We start from the raw sequence: 8009 nt of genomic DNA, 5'->3' as shown, positions 1-8009 counted from the left end.
AACAAGGACAGCGGAAAGCAGCGGGGTGCGGTGCCGGACCCCAGGTCCCCACGTAGAACACGGACGGCGCTCCGCGGGGGCCGCTGCCATTCACGTAACAAGAGTACCAGGCCGGGGGGGGTCGCATTTTGTGAACTGTGGAAAATTGGAAATAATTTGGCGTTGAAACACAAGCCCAGCCTACAGGTGTTTTCTCATCCTTGTCCTACAAGTTAAGAATGCTGGTGGGTGGTTTTTTTTTTTTAAGGAGAGAGTTGCTGTTGATCCATTAAAGATGCACCCTAAAGTTTTCGAGGCATTAGAAATTAAGTGAGTAGCCTCATGGATGTGAGGAGGTACCTTCAAAGAGGTTGCATAATTGTGGGGCCAGGCCTCGAGGAGGTTTCTTCAAGAGGCGTTTTTAACGTTTAAGGAAACTGGAAGGAAATTGGCTGGTGCGCTTATCAAATGATGCAAATGTGACTTATCTGGCTGTGAACAGTAAATGTGTAGTGTTTATGTTGCCAATGAGCCTCTGGTTCAGCTTTGACTCTGCTCTAATTTTATGCACTAGTCTTTTGTATCTTAACACACAGGCATAAAACGTAAATTGGGCGATGCTTGGAGTTTATTTCAGTATAGTGTTTGATAAACATGCACCCTGCAAACTTTAACCGTATGCAGTGGGTTGATCCTGGCTGGATGCCAGGCACCCACCAAAGCCGATCTGTCATTCCCCTTTTCAGCTGGACAGGGAAGAGAAAACATAACAAAGGTTCATGAGCTGAGGTAACGACATGGGGAGATCACTCAGTAAATACCTAAGGGCAAACAGACTTGAATTGGGGCTATTAATTTAATTTATTACGAACAAAATCAGAGCAGGATAATAAGAAGTAAAATAAATCTTAAAAATATCTTCCCCCTCCCCCTTTCTTCTTCCCAAGCTCTACCTCCTTTCCCCCAGCAGTGCAGAGAGATGGGAATGGGGGTTATGATCAGTTCATCACATGTTTTTCCTGCCACTGCTCAGGGAGAGGAGTCCTTCCCCTTCTCCAGTTTGGGGTTCTTCCCACGGGAGACATTGTCCATAAACTTCTCCAGCATGAGTTCATCCCACAGGCAACAGCTCTCCACAAACTGCTGCAGTTTGGATCACTCTTCCACAGGGTTCAGTCCTTCAGACACAGCCTGTTGCAGTGTGGGTCCCCAACAGGGTCACAAGTCCTACCAGGAAGGCTGCTCCAGCGTGGGCTTCTCTTGAGCCATGGGTCTACAGGTCCCTGCCAGGAGCCTGTTCCAGCATGGGCCTCCCACAGACTCTCAGCCTCCTCTCAGGCATCCACCTGCTCCAGCCTGGGTCTCCTCCCTTGGCTGCAGGGGTACAGCTGCTTCAGCATGGGCTGCACCATGGGCTGCAGGGGAATCTTGGCTCTGGTGCCTGGAGCACCTCCTGCCCCTCCTCTGCTGACCTTGGTGTCTGCAGACTTGTTCCTCTCACGTGTTCTCACCCTGCTCTTCTCTGCCTGCAATTACACCTGCACAAAAAAATTTTTTTTTCCATTCTCAAATACGTTATCACAGAGGTATTCCCACCATTCCTGATGGGCTCAGCCTTGGCCAGCAGTGAGTCCATCTTGGAGCTGGCTGGCATTGGCTCTGATGGACATGGAGGACATCCAGCAGCTTCTCATGGAAGCTGCCCCTGTAGTACCCCTGCTAGCAAGAGCTGGCCACATGAACCCAACACACCATGGTACGGAGAACAGAATGGGAACCATAATATTTCAGAAGTTTATTTATTTTATTTAATTCCATGAAGGTTGTAGTTAAACTTTTGTAGACTCAGCCCAGCCCTGGGTTTCAGGAAGGGGTCGTAAAATACTAACTTTCACAAGGTTTTCTGAGCTTGACCATATATGGGATATTAATGTAAAATAGTCTTAAGTAAATATTTTTGTGAGGATGGAAGAGGTTAAGGGAGAGAGCAGAGAAAGATGATGGTTCGTTCATAATCAACAGCAGGGTAGCTCTAGTATAGATAAGTAAATGGGAAGATTTATTTCTTTGTTCTTATGTTGAAATTTAGAAACTCTGAATTTCTTTGGAATGTTGGAACACGTTTCCCATAGAGATTGTGAAGTCTCTGACTTTGGAGATACTCAAAACCCAACCACACACAGCCTTGAGCAACCTTTTGTATGTGACAGTGCTCTGAGTAGGAGGGTTGGGCAAGACAATCTGCAGAATTGATTGAACGATTCCAGCTTGAATGATTTTACAATTTCTAGGCCAGTTTTCCAACAAATGTAAAGTGCATAGAAAGTGACAGTGAACAGCACTATATCCTGTAAGGTCTTTGGTTCCAAGGACATTTTATTCAATTTTTCATTCACATAGGCAATGGAAATCCAGAATACAGGGCACACTGCTGTCAAAGATTCAGCATAGCCAATTGTCATGTCATTGCAGGGGAAGATCTTCAGAAAACTGTAATGCCATTAAAGGCAAATGGCTGAATGTTTTGCAAGACCTGAATCCTAACTTCCTGACTGGCTAGCCATTCATCCTGTCTTTATATAACTGTTTCACATTTACCCCCCTGTTCTTTACCACTTGGGAGCAAGATACCAGCAGATCTTGAGTCATTTGTGTAATTTTTGTCTTGATGAAGCCATTACCTCAACGTTGTCCCCAGCCGCTCTGGTTTCCAGTTGGCCACAGACACGCTGGTGTGATCAGAAACAGGGTAACTCCCATGGGTGCAGCTGCCAGGAAGGAAGCCATGTTTGCAGCTGATATTCACGGCCCTTTCTGCTCCCACAGCCAACAGAGGTATCCAAGGGCAGAACACACTTGGAAACTGCAGGTACCGTAGGTGTGCTGCTACCACTTTGGAGCAACACAGGTTAACTTACCTGCAGAAATGTTGTTGTAACTTGCACTTCCTGGAATTCAGTAGGCAAAGGGTAAAACTATATTGTAAGCAATAGGATTTCTGACCTTGATTGGTGGTTAGGTTGTGTCAGATTTGGTACACCAGAGAGAGAATACAGCTTGTATATAAAAGTTAATAGCTCAGTTGTTCTCAGTACAGTGAACAGAGCCCTTGCAGTCCAACTCTAATTTTACTTGTGATCTACTGTTCCTTTGTATTTTTCCCTAGAGTTTGTTTTGGTGTCACTCAGGAGTAGGTACTGTGCTGTATCTTTTTCCTCTCAAAACCAAATTAAGTTGGTGGCTTTTGCTGAGTGTCCTCTTAAAATAATGCTTGAACTTAGCAGTCATTGAATTAGTTGTGGAGATACCTGCTGCTAATTTCATACTTGGACATTTATTTATCACGGTGGCTATTACAATGTTGTGATCAGGTTCCATCTACGCAATCTTAAAAGTGGTTAGTGTGTCTGTTGAGTCATGAAAAATGGGTACAGCTCCAAGTTAGTATGGCTGATGTTTTCATCCATCTTACTGATAATTTACTTGTCAGTAAATTATAAAAATTTGTAAAAGCCATTTTCAATCACAGTTCCTTTTAAACTTGTGTCTTAATTAGATCCTTTTCCAGGTATTTACACCATGCATAGCAAACACCATTGTGCTGAGTAACACTCCCACATTTCTCAAGCTGTAGCTCCTGTATTGCTAAGTCCCGGGTTATAAGAGAGTAACTTGAGGTTTATCAGCTTTATGGTGACTGATTTGAAGGTCTTTAAGTAGAGATGTGTTTGCTTCTTGATCTGTGATGAAATAGAGTTATTTTACCGTCCAGTTACCTGATCATGTTTCAGTAACCATTTTTTGACCTTGACAAACCCATCTGCTGGTGATGAGAGTTCATTGTGAGTTGGCTACATCACTGTACAGTAAACATGAGCCTGCTGAAGTAATCTTTTCATGGTTTTCCTATGCAGCCACAGTGATGGAAGTTGGGTAGGAAAGAAAGTGAAGGGGGATTGTTCTGATTTCTCTCAGAATAGTCCTCTGTTAATATATTCTCATGGAAATTCTGGAATAATTTTTCTGTCTTCTAGCTTCTATTTGAAACTTGTTTATGAAAAGGAAATACTGCCATCTTACCCAAGGATCTAACGTTCCATAATGTTCTCTTTTGGTTGTTAATAATATTGCAAGAGCACCAATATTTACCTGCAGTCATTGAACTAAAAAGGAAGGAATAAGGAGGATTAACAAGATTGCTCCTAGCAGTGGCATAAAGGTTTACTTCATGGCTGTAGTAGCTGCTGACTTTCATGCATAGTGTATTCAGGACAGTTACACTGAAAAGGAATCCTTGTAAAAATATGTCCCAAAATAAAGGAAGTATGAGGGATAAGCAGTCTTTCTATTGATAGTTTAATCTGCAGGTCCCGATAACCCTGGAGTCTTAAAATTGAGCGCAACAAAGGAAAAGCTGTCAGAGCAAAAGTCTGTTAGACCTCATAAGGTCACTAATCAGTAGGAAATGCCTAGTGAGAAGTAAAAGTATAGGGAAATGTAGAGTTACATGCTTTAAAATGCACTCCTGCCTGCCTTTGTCACAGAGGAGGTGGTTGGTTCATTTATAACAATAAATCTCAAAAGGCTTGAGCCACTTCAGAAAGGATCATATCAGCCAGTGCCCATTTGTCTGAGGAAGATGAATTGGGTAATAAGCTGGCTGTCATGTTAAAGTCAGTCCTTTAAAAATAATGGAAAAGAAAACATGGGATTTCTTCGATAAGGAATGAAAGGGTAGAACTATAACTAGTACCAGTAAGTGTGGCTTAGGGAAAAATGATCTTGGCACACACACCAAACTTCATTACTGGAGCAGGTGAGAAGCTTCAGCACATGAGTTGTATAGATGGAGCAGACTTGGGAAAGGTGCTTCATACTACAAACACCAAGTCTCCCTTACTTTCAGTATCATATGTTAAATGCTTAAAAGCTGATGGACTGACAGTTGTGAAGAAATATATAACATTGCAGAAATAACCAAACAATTGGATTGTTCAAAGAGGTGGAACCTTAGTTATGGCCCAACACTTCCATTGTGGTCTAGAAGTCATTGTAGAGTCACTCCTGTTTTTATTTGTGGCTGTGACAAAGCTGCTGGAATTAGTACATACAGGTGATGAGGAAAAGACAGTAATGCAGAAACTGTCCATAGTTTCTCCACAGAATGGATTACTTTGTGAATTGAACCACTTAAATAAGTTGTCTTAATCTATCCAAGTGCAAAATTATGTGTCTAGGATTAATGAATGGAAATAATGTACCTAGAGGATATTTCTGAATCCTGGAAAGCAGAAACTTCAGAAAAGAAAAGGAATGCAATCACAAGACACCTCAAAAAGAGCCTCATATACACATGGAACAAAAAGGACTGGTATTCTTTGGGGATGGTCACAGTGGAGTAGGTAGTAGAAATAAAGTGAGTTTGTATCTGCTGGGTCCTGTTTTTTAAATAGACCAAAAACTGGAGAGGCCACAAAGAATTATAAAATAATTTGGATGCTTAAAAAGTCTTCAGCTGTTTAATACCAACAACAACAAAAAAGTAGACCTGAATCATATAGTGCTTTCCTGGTAATAGGAATTCAGTTCCGTCTAGACAGACATGGATAGCTGAAGTTTAAACAAGATAGATTCAATCAAAAACCAGACTTGACTTCCTAAATGATAAATGGTGATCAACCATTACCATGACCACAAGCAAAACATAGTGGATGGGATGGGTCTTCCTCCCCTCAATGCCTTCATCTGCAAATTGGATGGTGCTTTCTGGTATTTCTGCCCAGGTCCTTTGGTTCAAAAAGGAGTGAGTGAAATTTAATGGCTTATGCCATAGAGAGATTAATATTAGGCCATCTTTTTAAATCCTCCCCTGCCCTTTCACAAGTGGAAGGAGGTAGAGGTATCTAGAAGAACACAGTTTCTTGGAGTCCCACTTTCTAGTGGACTGATGTTTTCTATCTAAGAATAGTTTCAAATAATTTCTTTTGCTCTGTCAAGACATGCCCAGGCCTAGTTGCTCTTAATAGACAATAGATTTTCTTGTCCATTTTGTAGTCTTTGTATCGCCATTCAGAATTTCTCAAGAATTGTCCAGACATTAGTTTGTGTTTGTAAGTTAAATTACCGTAATTACCCGGTACAAACCTGTAGAGACGGTGAATTCTGTAGAGTTCTCTGGTGTCCATGGTAGGGTGCTTGCTCTCAGACAGCAATGCCTGTTTCTCTTCTCTCTTTTCATTCTCAGATATGGGAATAAATTGATATTTCCAAATATTGCCAAGACTTTAGTGGCAGACTGACACCCTATTCCTGGTTGTTTGTTCTGACTGGTTTAGGAAGGGGTCTTTTCTATGGCCACCACAAGCATGTATTGCTATCACTAGTCCTTCCTTATCTCTTGGTTGTTCACAAAAGATGTCCCTAGGCTAGATGGTCTCAAGGGTTTCCATGCAAGACCAGTGATGAATGGGCTGTGACCCACAGAAGGAAATGCATCAGAAATTATTTAATCACAGCCTCTGTGCCTGAAATGGCTCTGAAAAGGAGGTTCTTTAACTCCTCTCACTTGGGGGAAAAATCATGGTGAGAAAAGAATTGCTGGAACCTCCCAAAGCAGCACTGGTTATTGCTGTCTGCTGTGACAGGCATGTGGCCAAGCACAAAATCTCAGTGGGTGAAGCAGAACCCCATGAAATCCCCTACAGAAAAGTGAAAACAGGTCAAGTCATCTGGAATTCACAGGATGTTTTATCCACGGTATGAAGTGTTGCATCATGTTATGGCCAAGGAACCAACATCATGGAATTAAGCAAAATCACAGCATAGGAGAGGTGCAGTCAGACCAAAAGGACATGAGGTGCTCCAAGCTGTGACGCAATGTTATGAGGAGTCAGGGGTTGGCATTCATGCTGGACAGGGGAGTGAGAAGCCTGCATGATTAATCTTTCTGGTGGGTAGGAGATCCCAAGACTATAAAACTGCCCAGGTATTGATCAGTGTATGTGATCCATAGGCACCAAGCAGCAAGTGCTTTATAACCTCACATTCCTCTCCAAAGGCACGCTTCATAGAATCAGAATGGCTTGGGTTGGAAGAGCCCTTAAAGATCATCTGGATGCAACCCCCTGCCATGGGCAGGGAACCTTTCACTACACCATTGTTTGTCATTACTGGTGGCAGGCTGCTCCCAAGTAGAGGCTTGCATGTTCTCCAGCCTTCTCTATTACCTGCCTCATTGAAGACACAGAACTCCAGGACAGTCACCTGCTGTGTCCCCTGGCTTCAGCAACTGCCTGGATTTGCTGCAAGACCTGCTCCCACCAAGCGGTATCCTCACCATGGAGCTCCTGCACAAGACTGCTGCGGCTTGGTGTGCTGCCCATCACTGTCCCCTGGGAGCCTGTGAAGGGGCTTTGACCTGTCCATCTGCACTTTTCCAATTACTGCTGGTGTTCAGGATGCTCCCTGAGAGAACTGAAGAAAGAACTTGGTTGTCAGGAAGCTTCAGTTTCTGAGAAGCAAGGCTTGGAAAGGGGCCCAGCTGTCACAGTGCCTGTGTTTTGGGTAGCATCTGGCCTGATGTCCATCACAACAAATTGCTGGCCACTGAGACAGGCATGTTACAGCCAACACTACACATGCAGACAAATCCACCAACTGCCTTCAGCCCATGATGCTTGGGGACAAAAGTGCCATTACGCACTTGTCTCCAATTCTAGGGTGAATTTAGACAACCAGAGTTGGGATGCTCACTGAACTGCCTGTGCAAACAGGCAGCCACAATGCTGGGGAGCCAAAGGCTTGAGGGGAAAGAAAGATGAATGAAGCTGTAAGAAATACTTCCTTTTGATGAGAAAACTAGTTGCAACGAATGAAGTAATGAAACAAAGATTGACCTTTACAATCGTGTGTTAGTACACAAAATTCTTTTGAAGAAATTACCGTTAAAAATGCTCATTAAATAAAGCAAAAGTCTTTCAAATAAGGTTTTCATGGCATTATAAAACATAATTTTACTAAACCTCAACATA

This window comes from Coloeus monedula (genome assembly GCF_965178545.1).
Source record: "Coloeus monedula genome assembly, chromosome: 3".
NCBI lineage: Eukaryota > Metazoa > Chordata > Aves > Passeriformes > Corvidae > Coloeus > Coloeus monedula.
The sequence above is the reverse complement of the archived record's forward strand: the minus strand, read 5'-3'. Positions refer to the sequence as shown.